The sequence below is a fragment of the Melospiza melodia genome, unplaced genomic scaffold (genome assembly GCF_035770615.1).
Source record: "Melospiza melodia melodia isolate bMelMel2 unplaced genomic scaffold, bMelMel2.pri scaffold_47, whole genome shotgun sequence".
NCBI classification, from domain to species: Eukaryota; Metazoa; Chordata; class Aves; order Passeriformes; family Passerellidae; genus Melospiza; species Melospiza melodia.
The window spans coordinates 2094140-2113729 of NW_026948793.1; positions in this window are offsets into that span (position 1 = coordinate 2094140).

The window sequence follows — 19590 nt, forward strand, 5'->3', positions numbered from 1 at the left end:
CCTTAATAGCACCTGAGCTGATGCCAAGTGTTCTTTGACGATTTATTTACTCCAAGAAACCATTTTCCCTAAATAAGAGGAGCCCGTTACCGCATCCTTCTTCACGTGAGCCTGGAAAAGGCTGCGCCCTGCAGCTCCTGTGGCCTCATCTCCATGGTGATGCACCAACACACACACACACACACTGACTCCAGAAAGAAGGCAAACCTCCCCAAAGGAAAGGCTGAACCTCCCAAAAAGAAAGGCTGAACCTGCCCAAGGGAGAGGCTGAACCCGCCCAAGGGAGAGGCTGAACCTGCCCAAGGGAGAGGCTGAACCTGCCCAAAGGAAAGGCTGAACCTGCCCAAAGGAAAGGCTGAACCTGCCCAAAGGAAAGGCTGAACCTCCCAAAAAGAAAGGCTGAACCTCCCAAAAAGAAAGGCTGAACCTCCCAAAAAGAAAGGCTGAACCTCCCAAAAAGAAAGGCTGAACCTGCCCAAGGGAGAGGCTGAACCTGCCCAAGGGAAAGGCTGAACCTGCCCAAAGGAAAGGCTGAACCTGCCCAAAGGAAAGGCTGAACCTGCCCAAAGGAAAGGCTGAACCTGCCCAAGAGAAAGGCTGAACATGCCCAAAGGAAAGGCTGAACGTGCCCAAGGGAGAGGCTGAACCTGCCCAAAGGAAAGGCTGAACGTGCCCAAAGGAAAGGCTGAACGTGCCCAAGGGAGAGGCTGAACCTGCCCAAGGGAAAGGCTGAACCTGCCCAAGGGAAAGGCTGAACGTGCCCAAAGGAAAGGCTGAACGTGCCCAAGGGAGAGGCTGAACGTGCCCAAGGGAAAGGCTGAACAGCCCCCAGGGAAAGGCTGAACGTGCCCAAGGGAGAGGCTGAACGTGCCCAAAGGAAAGGCTGAACGTGCCCAAGGGAGAGGCTGAACAGCCCCCAGGGAAAGGCTGCAGGTGGCAGAGCTCTCAGCAGCACCAGGCCTGGCACAAGGTGTGCTGCAGGTGTTGGCAGGCAGGGCTTCCCTGAGAAGCAGAGCAGGTCAGCCTATCAACAGGCTGGAAATGAAGAAAACCTAGCAAGGGCACCTCTGGATCCATTTTATAGGAAAACAGCACATTTCCAGCTGCTGTCCATGCCAGGGAGCAGCAACTGAGAGACAAGTTCCTAAAGCTCTCATCAGCCTGTGAATCAATTATTTATAGGAAGAAGGTTTAGCATATAATCATTGAAAGCTGTCAACTTCCAGCCCACACAGAGCTTCCTCTGTGGAAAGGCTGCTGGTCTGTGAGCCAGGGACTCCTCACCCCTCATGTCACAGGATTAAATGAACAGCTGTGACACGAGGGGATCCATTACACTACAGCCACAATGAGCACTGGCACCCCAAGGCACTAACAGCACTCAGCAACATCGGGCAAAAACCACAGGAACACAGCAAATGTAGCCCAGCATCCTTCCTAAAGGAAAAATAGTGGTGAAAGGGCATTGGGAGTGATGTAACAGGGCTGGCACATGGAGCAGCTGGGGAAGGAGACTCTGACAAGGCTCTGTGGGGCCAGCCTGCCGAAGGCAAGGCAAGCACAGCACTCAAGCACCAGCCCAGTGCTCTGCTACCCCCACAGCAAAGCCTCTGTAGGGATCAACAACTCTCAGCCACTCACCTGCACACCCCCAGTGCTCTCCATCAGGAGACTCTGGCTTTGTGCTTCCCAGGCTGTGGCAAAGCCACCCCTAATGGTTAAGAGCAGCACAAGCAGCTTGCAGAGAGGATGGAGATTGCTGAGGCTCTGCAGCTCCCGAGGGTGGGAGCAATCCTCGAGTGCCACAATCATCAGGCTGTGGGAGCACGCCAGGAGCAGGGCAGACAGAGGCTGAACACGAGCAGGCTTCACACTCCCAGGTACTGCAGGAAACGTGCTCATCCTCAGCTCACCAGCACTCTTTGAGCACAGCCAGAATGAGGTCTGAACATTAAAAACACACCAGAGTGCTGCTCCCAGTCTGCTGGAGGAAACAAAGGGAGGGGGATGTCTGATGGGGAGGAGAGGGCGCAGCACAGGCACCTCTGGAAGAGCCCTGCCTCTGCAGTTCAAGGTTAAACACCTCCTTTGCACTCATCTCTGAATCTGCCTCTCTTTAAAGCTGCACCAGGTAATTAGAATCATTATAACTATTATTAGACCATAATATTATTATAGAATTTTTGCTACACTTGACATCTGTTGGCTGATAGATTTAACTGGTACATAAGAAATAACTGTGCAGAGATTTCTTGAAAATGAGCACCAACACGGAAGACATTAAAGCATTCTGCATTCAAAAAGTTAATTTTATGGAAGGACACTTGAAATAAAAATTCTAAAATTAGGTTAAACCTTTAAAACCTGCCGTTAAAGGAATTATTTGGGCTTTAAGTAGGCAACCATTTAAAAAATCCTGACTTTTATTTAGATGCTGGAAGACATATATGTGGCTTGGTATCTCCTTCAGATCAACATATGCATCTTTTTCCCATCTACTCCAGAGATTTCTAAATCATCCTTGCATCTTCCTTTCCCTCTCTCTGCAGCAGGCACTTGAATTATTTGGGCAGTCTGACTGCACAGGGAACCAGCATAATCAGGGCTCTTACAACCTGCTGTCTGCAAGTCCTATAGAATTATCAGCAAACACACATCCAGAATAAAATACAGCTTCCTGCAGCCCATGAAGCCCAAAGGGATTTGCAAACTAGACTTGGGATGCAATTTATCCACCACTGAGATTCAGCTGTAATCCAGAGTGGAACACAACCTTTCCATCCATATTTAACTACAGCACACAGCCCCCTGGAGAAAAGTGAGGAAGAATCCAACAGAAGCCATAGGAAGGTTTTAGGGAGACTGCATTTTCTGCCCTGGAACTGAAATTAGGTCAGGGCATCCACCAAGTTGGACACAACGATGCTTGTAGGTGCCTTCCAACTCAGAATATTCCATGATTCCATGACTCTACCATCAGCCACAGACCAATAGAAAGAGGGCACAGCATCTCCATCCTGTTGATGGTGTCCCTGAAGCACAGCTGGATTGAACAGCTGGGTACCACAAGTTACCAGCCTGGAGAGGAGGAAGACATGAACACCCTGTGTTGTCCCTAAATTCAGTGGGGCCCAAATTTCACCCCACAGTTACACCCATGTGCAAAGAAAGATGGAATAGCACTTCAGAAAAGGACCAATTCTTGAACCTCAGGCAGCTGAGCCCAGCAGCTCAGTACTCACAGAACTCAGGGAGGGTAGAGCTAGGCAGAGATGTTTGCTCCAGTGAAATCTATTTCAGCTCCTCCTTAAGCAGTTGGCACTGAGGTGACAGCAGAGGCCTGGTGCAGTGAGGTGTCCTGCAACCACACCCACCATGACACACTATTTAGGAATAAAAATGAGCGTCATTAATTTCTCCAGAGCAGGCAGTTTTATCTTTTCCAGAGAAGAGCAACCCCACAAGGAACTTGGAATTGCTTGAGGAGAAAAATGCATTTTTGCTACCTTAGCCACATACAGACAAGCCCAACTCTCACTGAGGAGAGACTTATAGAGAGAAAAGGGGAGCAGGAGATGCTGGACACAACTTCCCCCATGCACAGCCCACTGCTGAGGCAGCTCTGAACGGGAAGCAGGGCTGAGGATTGTCCCAGAGCTGGGACAGCCCCAGCAAGCATCAGCAAGAAGCCCCAGGTGAACAAAGTTCATGAAAGCTCTTAAAAATCACCTCAGCCTTCAGAAGGAGAGCACAACACAATCCTCCCCTACAGAGACCTGCCCATCACACCTGTGACCAGCACAAAGCAGGTTTTTCACTCTATCCATCTGATGCTTTCAATAGCCAGAGGAGCTGGGTCTGGGCAAGCTCACCTTCACGAGGCCCAGTGCTCATTAATAAGAAAAAAAAGACCAACCAAAGCAACTCAACCCCATACACTTGAGGGGTAGCCATCAGCAATTCCCTGTCACCACAAGAGAAATCCTTGTGTATGAGCCCTGGGAGCTCAGCCCAGGTCTGCTTCTGTTCAACCTTTCCATTAATAGTTTGAACAAAGAAGAGAAAGCACTTTTCTAAAACCTGAAAGGATGCCCAGGAGTTAAGAGCTGGAGGCACTCTGGAGGTCATGATGGGAATTGATAAACTGAAGAAAAGTTCCCAAAACACCAACAAATCAATAGAAAGAAAAGCTAAGAAAACAATGCAAAGAAGTGTACTTGGAAACAGCACAAACAGAGATCAAGCACACAAACAGAGTCCAGGGGAAAGTTCTCCAGACAGAGGGAACCTAGGGAAAACTGGGGACCAGACTAAATGTGCCAGCACTGTGACACCACAGCTCCAAAGAGCTGAACTCCCCTCTGTGATCCAGAAACATAAAATACCCAGTTCTGGGCTCTGTGCTGGTATCAGCTCTGAGGTACACACAAACCAGAGGGTCTGGGCAGCCAGCAGAGCAGTCAGCAGTATAAAACATGCTGCCCTACACCAGCTGTGGAGGGGTTTCTCCATCCCTGCTCCCTCCAGGGCCAGTCCCAGCTCTCAGATTTTAACAGGGTTTACACACAAGGAAAACCAGCCACAGGACTCCCCACTCTATGAAGGCAAGACACAAACTGGCTGCTCAGTTTGCTGCAAGGACAAGTTAGATGGGCTGTCAGGCTCTGAGAGTGGGATTCCATCAAGGCCCAGAGGGAACTGGGCCCTGTCCAGATCTGCACTACCATCCACCGCTGCCCAGCCTGGAGCCAAGCATCTCTCACCTGGCTCAGGACAGGGGCACGGACAAGGAGGCTGTTCCAGCCCTGTATTTCCTTTCAGCATCCTCCATCTGGCTACTCCTACAGCAGTGACAAAGCCAAGTGAACAGCCTTCTCTTCCCCAAAATACAACAGAGCTCCTCATCCTGCTGAGGGGCACCCACACTACACAGAGCCAGCACTGCTGTGACCGTTTCCATTCAGGCTTTCCTTATCCCTCACTAACAGAGCTCATCAAGCTTCATTTGCCACCTGCTGCTGCAGCAGAGAAGCCAGCAGGGAATGGGACGCTGCCCTGGGGGAGGGCATGGTTTCCTAGCTTCCCTCCTCCCCTTCCACCCCACTGACCTCTGCAATGCCTGAAGCCCACAGGGGCCATCACCCAGCCCTGCCCACCCCAGACACCTTAATTTGAGGGGACAGTTGTTAAAAGCCATTGCCACAGGGTGTTACAAAGCAGGTGACACCAGAACACAGCTGCACCAAACCCAACCAGCAGCTTGGGAGAAACCCAGCGAGGGGGCAAAAGCTACAAATCTCATGCAAAAGCAGGGCTTAGCTCTCAGGAACGTTTCACATTTCCCAAAGACTCAGAGGGATTTGGGGTTTTGCTGAGCTGCCTCGTGAACCACAGCCAGAATGGATCTCACGGTGAGCAGGCGCCGTCTCCCTTGCAGGGCTGCTTCCCAGAGATCCGCAGCCTTGCGTCACTTCCCACTGCAGGTGCTAAGAATATCTGCGTGCTCATAAAAAATAGCAACCAGCTATTGAGAACTTATCAACAAAGTGCTCTACAAATCTTAATTAAAGCTGATTCACCTCCCTCACGAGCCCGAGTGGAGCGTTATTTCTCAGAGGAGAATGCTGGGTGTAAGAGCTGAGGTGGGTTACAAAAGCCATAGAGGGAGTCAGTAGCACAGAGGATTAGCACATGGAAAGGCTGACTATTATCCCTAAATTTATCCAAATAATCCACTGCCTCACAAATTCTCAAGGTATGGCTGCTGTGCATTCAACCCCATCTGCTCAACCCAAGCAGAAGCAGAGACAGGTGTGGGGGTGCTGGAGTTTGCCAGGTGTTTTATTGCTCAGGCTAAAGGAATTCTCCACTGTAAAAATGAAGAAGGTGGTGGCAGTAGCACCAGCCCTGCTCTTGTGCTGCTTCAGGACACAGGGACAACACTGTGGGTTCAAAGGCTGTTCTGACAGTTCACCAGGAATTGTTTCCAGCTGATTTCTTACCAAGAATCATATTTGTATCCTTTCAAATTTAGTAAATACATGGTCACACAGACAGCAGCCTCCAGGAACTCGCAACACTGCTCTCCCACCTCTGCTAGCTGGACTCCTACACTGAAGTTTCTGGGACAGCATTTTGGATACTTCAACCACAGAAATACCCTAGAGGCTGCTGAAAAACTAAGTGGGTCAGGCTGGGTCACTTTAAGGCAGGACTGGGAGAAAGAAAAGACAGAAGCTTAGAAGTGCATCCCTTAACAGTGCTACTCCCTGAGAACAAATGAATTCAAATGATCACAGGGAGCAGAAGCACTGCGGCAGCACGTTGGGTAAATGACAGGGCATGTCACTATCTTCTAACATCCTCTGGACACTTATCTGCACTTAAAAGGCTCCTGCAAGGCTGTGCACGGACCAGCCTCTTCCACAGACAGCTCCACCACAGAAATGCCTCTGCTGATCACCCTCCTTTGGCAGGCACACTGAGCAGCACCAGCGCAGGCAACTCAGACAGGGTTAGTTCTAGCAAAGAAACACTGCAGAATAAATAACTTAAGAAATTGTGTCTATAGAGCTTGGTGTAAACCCAGACCCTCCTGAAGGTGGGCAGCATCAGAGCTCTGTCAAAGCTCACTCCTAATGCAAGTTAGTCAACCACTGAACTTAAACATTTTAAGGCAACATTGCAAACAGTGTTTATATACAAAATCCCATTTGCTCAGCGTTCTCCTTCCTGGCCTTGTGGAATGCATCGTTTCACCAGTTCTCCTGCCAGAAAACCATATGCGGGCTTGTACCAAAACAATTAAACCGGTTTTAAAATTCAGACCTCGTGTTACAGAGCGCACACCCTGAAGAAACATCCATTTTAATATCCCAGAGCTACTTCAATTTTTCCAGCACGTTTTTATTCCACAGCAGCCTGGGCACACAGTAGGCCAGAGGTCACACAACCTCGTGCTCCAGGCAGGATCCAAACTGTGCCCGTTGGGGGAAACTCACGTGTAAGATTTTTGTTTAAAAGCCCTGAGTGTAAGGGACCCCTGCCCTGCTCCGACTGTGTGCCTAAGTGCCCCTCACAGGGCACGCGTTTGCTGCAGCACTCCAGCCGCACAGGCTGCCCGTCCTGCCGGGGCTGCCGAGCCTCCGGGGCCGCACACGCAACGTCCCCTACGGCCCGGCCACAGCCAATGAGGGGAACCGGGCCGGCGGGCAGCCTCCACCCGGCAAGGCCTTACCGCCGGGTCCGCTCGCGCGAGGGCAAAGCAGGGAGGCAGCAGTGGGTACCCTCGGACCGGGACCAGGGCTCCGTCCCGGATCGCAGATCCCCGACCCGGAGCTGCGCCCCGGCTCTCACGGGCCACCAACACCACCGCCCCCTGCTACCCCCCCCCCACCCCGACTCACCGCTCCGCACTGCGCACGCGCCGCCCGGCCCCAGCCACCCCGCCCCGGCCCCGCTCTAGCCAATCAGCGCCGTCCTTGCACGAGCTCCTGCCATTGGCCCCGCCCCTGGCCCCGCCCTACTCACTCAGCACGGCCCCACTCTTGGCCACACCCCCTGACCCGTGCTTGTCTGTCACCACTGCCCTTGGTCCCGCCCCCTGGTCCTGGCCCCGCCTCCTGATCCTGACCCTGCCTGTGCCCTGTGAGGCGGCGGTGGCGGCGCTGTCTCGGTCCCGCCGTGTCCCGGACTGGATTCGCCGGCCTGAGCCTGAGCCTGAGCCTGAGCCTGAGCCTGAGCCGTGTCCCGGGCCGATCTGAGCCATGTCCCGGGCTGAGCCTGAGCCGTGTCCCGGGCCGATCTGAGCCATGTCCCGGGCTGAGCCTGAGCCTGAGCCGTGTCCCGGGCTCAGCCTGAGCCCTGTCCCGGGCCGATCTGAGCCATGTCCCGGGCTGAGCCTGAGCCGTGTCCCGGGCCGATCTGAGCCATGTCCCGGGCTGAGCCTGAGCCTGAGCCGTGTCCCGGGCCAATCTGAACCACGTCCTGGGCTGAGCCTGAGCCGTGTCCCGGGCTGAGCCTGAGCCTGAGCCGTGTCCCGGGCCGATCTGAACCACGTCCTGAGCTGAGCCTGAGCCGTGTCCCAGGCTGAGCCTGAGCCGTGTCCCGGGCTGGGTTAGCCGGGCTGAGCCGTGTCCACTGCCCTGGGCTGCGGGAGCCTCCCTGGCTGTGGGAACGGCGTGTCCCGGGCAGCAACCCCATCCTGGAGGATCTGTCCCTCAGGAGTGAACGCCTGCTTTGGCGCGCCTCTGTGCATCGTGTTAGGTTGGACTAATGGAGGAATTTCTCCGTGGAAAGGGTGGTCCGGCCTTGGCAGGGGCTGCCCAGGGAGGTGTTGGAGTCTCCTGCCCTGCACATGTCCAAGGAAGGGCTGGAGGTGGCGCCCAGTGCTCTGGGCTGGTGACAAGGTGGGAATATCTGGGATGGATGCCTGGGATCAGGAGGGAATATTTGCAATGATCTGGAGATATTAGCTTTATATATCACATCATCCCTGCCACAGGCTACTTCAGCACCCCCTTTATTTTTCACAAGTTTTGAGGAAAGTAGTGAGGTTTCAGGTAAACACAAGGGTGTAAATTCTCAGTCTTGGCACCCCTGGTTGATGCTGAAATGAGGTGAGAAAGTCAGAGAAGGCACAGGGAGCTCACTGGTCCCCTCACCTCATTCACTCAAAGCACTCTGCTGATTAAAATCATGCCAAAGCATTTCCCACCCCTCTCCCAACTGCAACTGAGTGATGGCATTGCAGAGATGATGGAAAATCAGCCACGAGCTGTGCAGCCCTCCCTGGTGAGGGCTGGGCTGTGGCTGAGGAACAGGCCATGGGATCCACCGCACAGCAGCCAAAACCAATGTGCCAGCCCCAAAATGAAACCTGCAATGCTTAATCATCTAGTGAAAGATGCTCAGTGACATCAGGGGACTTGTCCCTGGGCCACTGTCCCCACGGCTCTGCTCACCCATGCTGTGTTTCACTGCTGGCGCCCACAGAGATCCTGGAGGCAGGAGATTGACTGTAAGCAAATCTCAGCTCTCCTTGCCAGTAATTGAATATTTTCAATCTTTCCAGGTTGGTTGTAAACATCTCAAAAACATAATCTGGAATCAAATCCCTCAAAGCCTGTCAGGAGTGCACCAGAGCTTTATAGATGTTTATGATTTTTGTTGAGGTTTATAGTTTCTCAGGCAGCTATGTGATTGCTGCCTGGGTGTAACTCCTGGCTTTTTGATGGGGGAAGTACTGCTGTACATCATCCTCTTCCTTCTCCTTTTGGGCTCCACACACCAAGCCAAGGCTGGCAGCCAGGCAGGACTGGTCTCTGCTTGCAGCCCAGGAGCCAAATGTCAGCTGGGGCACTGAGAAGGGGATTTTCCCCCTGCTTGTCTCAGGCTGCTGCACACCAGGCACTTTGGGAAGCCTCACTGAGATGCTCAGTCCATCCAGAGAGGAGCACTGCTGCATCCCTGGGCAATCCCAACCAAATCCCACATCTGAAACTGCTCCCACATCTAAGAGATAAGAAAATACACTCTGCATGTATTACCTTCTGCATCTGGAGTTCCTCTCTCTGGTCTGATGGGATGAAGGGCTTTTTCAAAAGGTATTAGAGAAGATGGGTGTGAGAGAGTAATTTGGGACTGGGAGTAATTTTTCATCAGTATACTTAAAGGCAGTCACAGCACTAGGAGGGAGGCCTAATTGTGGAGTTGTGTAATTAGTTTTTATGTCACTGCAATTATTCTGTTGGCTACATATAAAGAACATGGGAAAATGCAGCACTTAATTTTAAATCAAGACTTGATTCTCTTTTAGTAGGTAATTGATGTTGATCACATCACTTAGCAGCAACTATAAAATGTGCTATTTAAATTGTAAAAGGATGGAGAAAAGGACTGAGCAGATAGGTAATTGATGAATCGCGGCAGCGTTGGTGGGAGGCAGCAGGAATCCCTCAGCTGCCTCTGCCTGCAGCTGCTCCTGGGCTTCCTTAGTGCCCAGGGCTTTAACAGGCACTGAGCCCCTGTCCTAATCCCACAGCATTGCTCTGTCCTGGACAGCAGTGGAACAGGGCAGCTGCTTTTCATGGAATTGATCCCTCCTGGGAAAACCCCTTCCTTTAAGCAATCCAGATCTTCTTCCTGGAATTGATCCCTCCTGGGAAAACCCCTTCCTTTAAGCAATCCAAGTTTTCTTTGTGGAATTGATCCCTCCTGGTTAAACCCCTTCCTTTAAGGAATCCAGGTTTTCTTCATGGATTTAATCCCTCCTGGTTAAACCCCTTCCTTTAAGGAATCCAGATTTTCTTCATGGAGTTGATCCTTCCTGGTTAAACCCCTTCCTTTAAGCAATCCAAGTTTTCTTTGTGGAATTGATCCCTCCTGGTTAAACCCCTTCCTTTAAGGAATCCCAGATTTTTTTCATGCAGTTGATGCTTCCTGGCTAAACCCCTTCCTTTAAGGAATCCAGATGTTCCTCTGGCAAAGGTGTGTGAGTTTGCTCCCAGGACTGCCATATGCTCATCTGGAGCCACCAGGCTCCTCTCCTCTCAAGGCTGTTTGGCTTCTCCAGTGACTCAGTTGTGGCAATGTGTCCCAAATTTGGTCACAACAGCTAAACACTCCCAGATACCTAACTGGACATTTAAGTCCACAAGCAAAATTAAGTCCCAAGGTGCCAATGCTGTGAAGCCTCACAGTGCTGCCCTTGACAGGTAACTTAGTTTTTGGTGATGGGTTCATACTAAAAGTACCTGCAAGTAGTTTTGGTTGGGGGAAGACCCAGAGACAAGGCCCACAGCAAGGCACAGACATCCAGAGGGTTCAGTTGGCCTTTTCTCTCTGGAAGGATGCCAGGATGAGCATGAGAGGTGTCTCTTCTGGGTACAAAGCAAACTCCACAGGCTACAGGAGACTCTTGAGGTCACATTTCCAGGTGGCAGGTCCAGGCTTTGCACTTGCGCCAAAACAGATGGATTTGTGGCCAGACAAGCCACTGCATAGAGTCCTACCAGGATTTTTAAGTGAAACACTTTTCCCCTTCAGCCTTTCCTTCCCCTGAACCTTTTTTGTGTGCTGTAGCAAAATATGAGCTGGAATTTGGGCTCCAGTGGGTGTAATTGCTGAACAGCCTGCCCTAGCCAGCCTCACCGCTGCCAGAGCGCTGCCCACAGCCACTTTCCTGCTGACACAATGAAATGCATTTTTACAGCCCAAGACATGAGTCATGACCCAGCCTAAATTCAGAGCAGAGCATTTTTTAAGTACTTGTGACTCCAAAGAGGCCGGAGGGGAACCCTGGGCTTGAGATAGGATAGCATCATAACTGCAGAGTTTCCCCAGTCACTTTTAAAAATGCTTTTTCTCACCCATTTTGTGTGCTGGGACGTGAACACTATTGTAGGACCTGTTCTGCCATGTCAGCATCAGCCTCTCTGAATTGCTGTGAGGATCAGATGAGTCCATCTTGCAGTCTCTTATCACCAGCAGCACAAATCCTATTTCATTCACTGCCAAAATAAGAGACTCATCCAAAGGCTTTTGCCATCAGTCCCTCAGGGGCTCTGGAGCCATAAGTGGGATGCAATGAGCCCGGGGCCATCCCTGCTCTAGAAGGGCTCTGCCGGCGGGGATGCAGCTCAGGGTTCGCGGGTGAGCTGCTGCCCATGCAGCCCTGGCACAACTCGGGGTCAGGCCTGCTGGGTGACAGCCCCTGACGGTCCCTGTGCCGCGTCCGCAGCACAGCTCTGTCCTGGCACTAAGGGCTCAGTGCCCACTGGGTGACAGCTCCTGACAGTCCCTGTGCCATACAGCTCTGTCCTGGCACTAAGGGCTCAGTGCCCACTGGGTGACAGCTCCTGACAGTCCCTGTGCCATGTCCCCAGGACAGCTCTGTCCTGGCACAGCTCGGGCACAGCACCCGCTGGGTGACAGCCCCTGACAGTGCCTGTGCTATGTCCCCAGGACAGCTCTGTCCTGGCACTAAGGGCTCAGTGCCCGCTGGGTGACAGCTCCTGATGGTCCCTGTGCTGTGTCCCCAGGACAGCTCTGTCCTGGCACTGAGGGCTCAGCACCCACCAGGTGACAGCCCCCGAGGGTCCCTGTGCTGTGTCCCCCAGGACAGCTCTGTCCTGGCACTAAGGTCTCAGAGCCCACTGGGTGACAGCCTCTGACAGTGCCTGTGCCGTGTCCCCAGGACAGCTCTGTCCCCGTGGGAGCTGTGCCAGGGTGAGAGGGGCGATGCCGGGGGGCTGCCGCCTTTCACCCCCGTTATTAACGGCACCGCTCGGCACCGACGGGTTCTTCACAGCATGCCGGGCCCCCGGGCTGCCCTCGCTCGCTCCTGCCTGGTTAAATTTGGATTAAATCAGCGAAGCCAACACAGTGATCAATTCCCAGTGCTCTCCTCCAGAACCGGGCACAAATGAGGGGAAAGCAGGGAGGAGAATAAAGCCTGGAGTGAGGGCACAGGGACCTGCAGGTACAGGAGGGATGTGAATGGAAACTCAAGTTTTCAGTGCCACCAGCTCAGCTGTGACTAGGCAGGGACAGTGACCCTAGGGACACTTTTCTAGAAGCCATCATGCCAGATGATCTGGGCAGGGGCCTTTATGGGTGCTCAAGCCAGGATTTAGGTGAAAAATTGGCCAGCACAGAGGGCCATGCAGGCAGCAAGGGGACAGTTCAATCCCCTGCCTCCTCCCCATGGAACAGAGCCCGGTCACAGACACACAGTCCTGGTTATCCCCCAGCAAAGTCAGACTCCCTTGGCCTGGAGCAGTCACTCCCTCCCAGGGCTGAAGGTTTCAGATCACTGGACAGCTGTGGGCAGCACCATCCCTGCCTCTCTGGCTGCCTCCCCCAGGAGCCACATCCTGGCTGCCACCTCCTTGTCACTGCATTTGAAGCACGTCCACATCACAGCACACACGGGCTCAGGAGCAAGGCCAGGGACAATTAATAAAACGCCTCCCCTAAGGTGGAAATGAGACCACCCATCTCAGCAGTGTCACACCACTAAAGGAGAGGGGATGGTTGTGAGCCATTATTCCCTGCACAAATGGGCTTTAAATCATCATCCATCACCAGCACCCAGCACTGGATGTTCCAAAGGTGTCCAGCAAAGCCTTTGTGGCTCCTTTCCACCATGGCATGGGTGACCACAGTGCCCATCACCTGGAGATCCTCACGGAGCCTCCATACCCACACTCTGCTGCTGCTCTGGGAAGAAATCAGCCCTGCCAAACATCAGCAAGACCAAACGTGCTGCTTTGGGGTCTCAGGTCTATCTCCCTGGGGTGGGATCATAGGAGGGCAGGGTTCCTCAGCTGCCCCACTCCTCCTGGCCTGGCAGGGGAATTGGGTTGTTACGGAGCAGCAGTGCAGGAATTGAAAGCCTTTTTCCTTCTGGAAGCCCTTGAGGCTGCCAGTCTCAGCTGAGCCGCCGCTTGCCAACAGTTTTTCATTTCTTCTCTGTTTCATCTAAACTTTCCATTGGGTTCCTCATCCATCTGAGCTGCAATGATAAATATGGAAATAAAGAGGCATTTACAGCCCCTCTCTTGGGCTGATTCTGTGTATAAACAAGCTGTGCTCACAGCATCCTCCTCTCCACAGTGCTGATTCAGGAGCAGCAGGGTCTGCCCAGGACTCAGTGGGCACAAGGATTTGGGGGAAATCCCTGGGTCACTGTGGGGAGAAAACGGCAGCAAAAGGAATGGGGCAAGCAAGGCCTACAGGGACTTCTGTAAAGGACTAGAAGGGAAAGAACAATAGCTGAAGAGCTGGATGTGCAAAGTGTGAAGAAAGGCTTTAATTTGCACAGAATCTCTTAATCCATTAATCACAGGGACATTTGTGTATGAAAACCTCCCTCTCGTTTAATACTATCTCAGGTTTTTCCAAGAAGGTCATAACTGTTTGGCAGTGGAGTGGGAGGGGCGAGGTGGGACAGGCAAAGGCCATGGGCTTGTTTCCAGGGAGAGATCCGCCATTAACAGCGTGGAGCCAGCCCAGGGATGAGCAGGCATGAAAAGCACTGGACATGGCAGTCCAGGAGTCACAGTGGCACTGGGGACACCAGTCCCCTGAAAGAGGATGTCCCAGTGCCTCTTGGCTCTCTGGAGGTTTCCTGCAAAGGCTGGATAAACTTGCCTGGGTGCCTGGAATAGAGGGTTTGGGGGTTTAAGAGCAGACTCTGACATCTTCCCCTCCCCTCCACCACAGTCATTTCCTCTTCATTTGCTGCTCCAGTGTTCCTTTCCTCGCCCTACAGAGCTGGATTGTGAGGATCATCCTGGAGGCAGGGGGAAGCTCTGGCAGCATAGCATGGACTGATCTATCCCCTGACCTTCACCTGATGCTTCTCTCAGGTTTAACCTCTTCTGCTTTAATCCCACATTCTTTCTCAGGAAATCCAGCCTTGCACCAGACCAGCCAAAGTCTCCTTGTGTCCCATGATGGTCCCACAGACCTGAGAATTCCCTGTCAGCCAGTGGGTAAACATAATATCTACAAACCCAGCTGCCTTCCTGGAGCTGTTACCTGTGTTCCTCAAGGGAGGAAAACAGGAAAAATTAGTATGCGGCTTCTTCCTTGAGAAATCAATGCGATCTCAACTCACTGTGAAGTTCCCTGACTGTTAGAGATGCTGCACTGGTAAAATCTAACCCTCAGAGGAGAAAGGGTGGGAAAAAAGAAAGAAAAATAAATTCCAGTGACTAGACAAGTCTAAAATGTTGCAGAAGGCTAAACTGCCAGGGCTGGGGCTTGTTTGGAAGTCCCAGAGTGGAGAGGGCTGTGCAGTCCAGCTGTTTATCATCCCACCAAGAATCAGCTGTAATTGTTAATTCTAATTAGAACTGTTGGGTAAAAATGTAATCAAGAGTTTCCATTAGGAAAAAAAAAAAAAGACATTTCATCTAAATTAAAAATTTTGTTTTTTAAGAAAGGGGGTAAACGTTGAAAGTTTTGTAACAACTCATTTCAGCATTTTCAAGATGAAAAGGGATGTATTTTTGCTATGAAATGCATCATCAATTCAAATTGTTTTATCTTACAGTCTGAAGAGCAAAAAATAGTTTTCAAATCAAAGCAAAAATGGTGTTTTTAGGCATTTTCTTTTAAAAAGCCTATCTGGAGGTTTCTGTCCTAATTAAGAATGATTATTGGTTTTCTTTTTTTCTTAATGGAATAAGCTGTTCCTAGTTAGCTCTGCTCTAAAACATTGGGTTGATGTTGACGTGCCCACCCATCTGCCCCAGCACCTGACCCCAGGGCTGTGCTCACACCACCCCACTCTGCATGTCAGCACTGCCTGAAATCCCTGGGGTTTGAGTCAGGCTTTATAAAACTCACAGAACTAAAGCAAATTCCTTGCTGCCAGGAGACCTGGTGGGGCACTGGAAGGACACAGGTGTGTTTGGTGGGCCTTGTGCAGGTCTCAATTCATGAGGCAGGCTGATTGTGGTGCCCACACTCGGGCAAGGCAGCTGCAACCCCACCTTGTACGTTTGACCCTGTGGCTGATGCCATGGAATTGCCACAGATCCCAGCAGGGGTTTGCATCCTGGGGGATCCTCTCCACACGATTAGCAGATCACCTTTATCACACTGAGACAGTGGCTTGGGATCTGGTAGATGAATAGCAGAGCTTGTGGTTTGTGATCTGTCCTCTGGCTAGGAGCACTGAAGGAGAGGACAGAAAAGATGGGGGTTAAATAGGAGCTGGGAGCAGAAGGGGACACCAGGGAAGGAGACTGGGCCAAGGAGAAGCTCAGAAGGAGGAGAGGAGGGTGGAAGAGGAAGGGAGCAAAGCTCAAGGGCTCTGCCAGAGATGAAATGGAAAAAGGAATTGCTGTGCAGCAGTTTCAGCCCAGAACAGAGGGAACTGCACGGGCTCCTCGAGCTGCCCAAAGCCCAGAACAGAGGGAACTGCACGGGCTCCTCGAGCTGCCCGAGGGCATTTTGAACAACAAAACCAGCAAGCTCTGACAGGGCCAGGAGACCCAGGCAAGAGTGAATGGACAGAGGGGCTGCAGGGTCCCACAGGCAGGGTCCCACAGGCAGGCCACGCTCCTGCCCAGCCACATCCAGAGTGGCACTGCCCTTGCTGCTGCTGCACCACCCCTCTGGCAGCCTGATCGGGGTTATGTAACCTTTCCTGACTGCTCTTTCCCCCGATCAAGTGAGGTTGCTGCTCCAGCTCCCTGCAAGGAACAGCTGGAGCAGCCTTTCCTGAGCTGCCCAGAGCGACACAGCCAGCCCCAGCCTCCGAGGCAGCTGAGCAGCAGATCCTGCCCCACTGCCACCCCCAGGGAGCTGTGCTGGCAGAGCTGGCACCCAGGACATGGCACCAAGCCCCGGTGGGAGGCTGCAGGCCCTTGGCCAGGGAAGGAGATGGTTGGATCATGGGTTCTTCCTGCAGGGAGCAACTGGTGAGTGAAGCCTGGAGCACCCACTCACACGTGGGAGCAGACACTGTGGACAACACACTGCACCAGTGCTCAGTGCTTTATGCACCTAACTCAAAATAAGCTTTCTTTTTAAAAAACATATCTAAGAAGAATGATTTTTCTCTCTCTTTTTTTTGTTATTATTTTGAAGTTATAAATTATTGAAACAAATTATTCTCACTACTCTCCCAAATCATTCTGAGGCAAAGAAAAGGCAGCTCTACCTTCAACACCTTCAACACTGCTTTGTAACAAAATGAGTCAGATTCGTTTTGCTCATGATTTGCCCTTGGCTCCCTTTGTCCGTCTTAAACTACATCCTGGCTCGGTCTGATTAGCAGCGTGTCCTCGGAGGCAGAGGAGGCCCTGCAAGAGCCCGAGGTATTGCAGGTCAAGATTAAAGTGCTCTGCATGACATTCACTGTCAAAGCTGTAACTGGCTTAACTCAGTGCAATTAGATGGCTCAGAGGTTACACAGTAACGGCAGCAGTGTTTCAGTGCAGCTGATTAAGGCACAGCCCTGGAGTTAAAGGATGTGATTAAAAGGCAGTGTCAGGGCTGAGACCTGGCAGAAGAGCTCAGCAGGCAGGGTTAAATCCACAGCTTCTTCTGGGGTTGGACACCCCAGGGCCGGGAAAAGATCTCCAAGTATCAGCTGAGCCAGGTCAGCTTTTAGGTCTGGAATGCCATCTTGTGATGGCAGTGGGGAAGTGGAAATGGCCCCTCTGTGGAGGCAGAGGAGATGATGGAATTACAGAATGGGTTGGGTCAGAAGAGACCATAAAAATAATTTTATTCCTCCCCCTGCCATGGCAGGGACACTTCCCACTGTCCCAGGCTGCTCCCAGCCCCACTGTCCAGCCTGGCCATGGGCACTGCCAGGGATCCAGGGGCAGCCACAGCTGCTCTGGGCACCCTGCCAGGGCCTGCCCACCCTCACAGGGAACAATTCCTAATTCCCAATATCCCATCCATCCCTGCCCTCCGGCAGTGGGAGCCATTCCCTGTGTCCTGTCCCTCCATCCCTTGTCCCCAGTCCCTCTCCAGCTCTCATGGAGCCCCTTTAGGCCCTGGAAGGGGCTCTGAGCTCTCCCTGGAGCCTTCTTTTGTTCAGGTGAGCACCCCCAGCTCTCCCAGCCTGGCTCCATGGCAGAGGGGCTCCAATCCTGGGAGCATCTCCATGGCCTCTCTGGACTTGCTCCAACAGCTCCAGGTCCTCCTGATGCTGGAGCAGCTCTGCAGGGGTATCTCACAAGGGCAGAATAGAGGGGGACATCCTCCCCTCACCTGCTGCCCACTCCTCTGTGGGTGCAGCCCAGCACAGGGGAGTTTCTGGGCTGCCACTGTTGGCTCATGTCCAGCTTTTCATCCATTATATCCTCCAAGTTCTTCTTTGCTGGTCAATGAGCTCTTCTCCCAGTCTGTGCTCATGTGTGGGGTATCCCTGACCTGGTGCAGCACCTCAAAGAGGAAAAGGCACCATCGAGGCCATGGCTGCCCTGCCTTCTGCTGTGTGGGAGCCAAGCAAGGCTGGTGTCACTCACAGGGCAGTGCAAGCACCAACACCCATGAGGTGTCATCATCACGGGCCCCAGCCATGACAGACACCAGGGAGATAAAAGTTCTTCTCACCAAAGCCTGAACGTGCTTGGCTGTGGGGCTGGAGGTGACCACCATGGTAAATGATGATGTACATCCACAGATCTTTTCTTCCATAGGTTTACTGAATTTTCTTCCTCTTCCCACGGTACTGCTCTGTCTTTTTCTCCAGTGACTGACAGTGTGGCCAAATGGTGTTGAGCCAAAATCTGATTGGTACAGAAGGATCACAGTACCAGCCCTGCAGTGCCAGAGCTGAGCAGTGACGGGGGCAGGCAGTGAGCCCTGGGCACGGGTGTGTTCAGGGCTGAGGTGACAGTAAAGGATCTCTCTTGCTGCCACAGGAGCTGCAGACATCAGCTACATGGGGGATGTCCCACCCCAGGCTTGGAGCACACGTCTTTTGAGGCACTACAGCTCCATGCCAGTGCAGATCTCTTGAGTGGATGCACTGTGCCAGCAGACAGTGCTCATGTCCTGGTTTAACCCATCCTGCTAATTTATGGGAGCAAAATCACTCAGATGTGATTCCTCCTTTATGCTGCAACTGAACATTCACTCAACAGAGGTTACCCAGGCTTCTGGAGCCAGTTGAGTTGCTTTGAACACAAGCTGCAGGGCTGTGCTGGGATGCAGGGAGCTCAGGGGAGGCTGTGTCTAGACTAGAGGAACTCTCCAGGAGGCTTGCTGGGCTTTTGTTTTGTAGTAACTCATATCTCTAATCTGGCTTGGAACAAAGCTTCTCAGTCCTTTCAGGCCTTGCCAGGACACTTGCAGGAGAAAAGGAGGCTCTGTTTAGTGGTCAGCAAGCCAAGATGAACAACAGGGACTGGCTGCAGCTAATGCAGAGTGCTCATTCCTGTGACAGAAAAGGGCTTCACCCCCACGGCAGAGCGGCTCTGCTGTGTTTCATCTGGTTTGATGCTTTTCACCCAAAGTTCACAAATGATGTGCAGGCCTTTGTTTGAGCCCCCCTCCAAGGCCAGCAAGCAGAGAAAAAGCTGTGCACACAGAGGGAATCCATACTGGGAAGTGAGAGACTGGTCCTGGCACTGAGAGTTGCTGAGTTCTGGTATTTGGCATTCAGGAAGCTTTTGAAGTATCTCCCCAATCCTGCTGAAAATGTTTTATTAAGGAGACAAAGCATATTCATTTGGGCCCCATGCTGGGCTAATGAATTAAACAGTTCTAAACTGAAGCTGTGGCTTAGGGTCTTGGCAGAGTCATCATCCATGCCTGTGTGGGCACGTGCCCTTGGCCATGGGCAGCGAGACCCCCAGGAACAAGAGCATGAAGTGTTCTGTGTCTGCTCTTACCTGTCTCTCCCCAGACAGGTTTTGCTGTGTGCACTGGGCATAGCTGGGAAACCTGTTCCTCACCAGGTTCATCAGTGACAGGGGAAGCACCGAGCTCCTTCTGCTCAGCACCAGCCTCTGTCCCTGCACACAGCAGTGTCCTGGGCACAACAAGCTCAGAGCTTCCCAGGACAAGGCAGGATCAGGCTGAGCTGGAGAGGAGCACCCCACATCCAGGAAG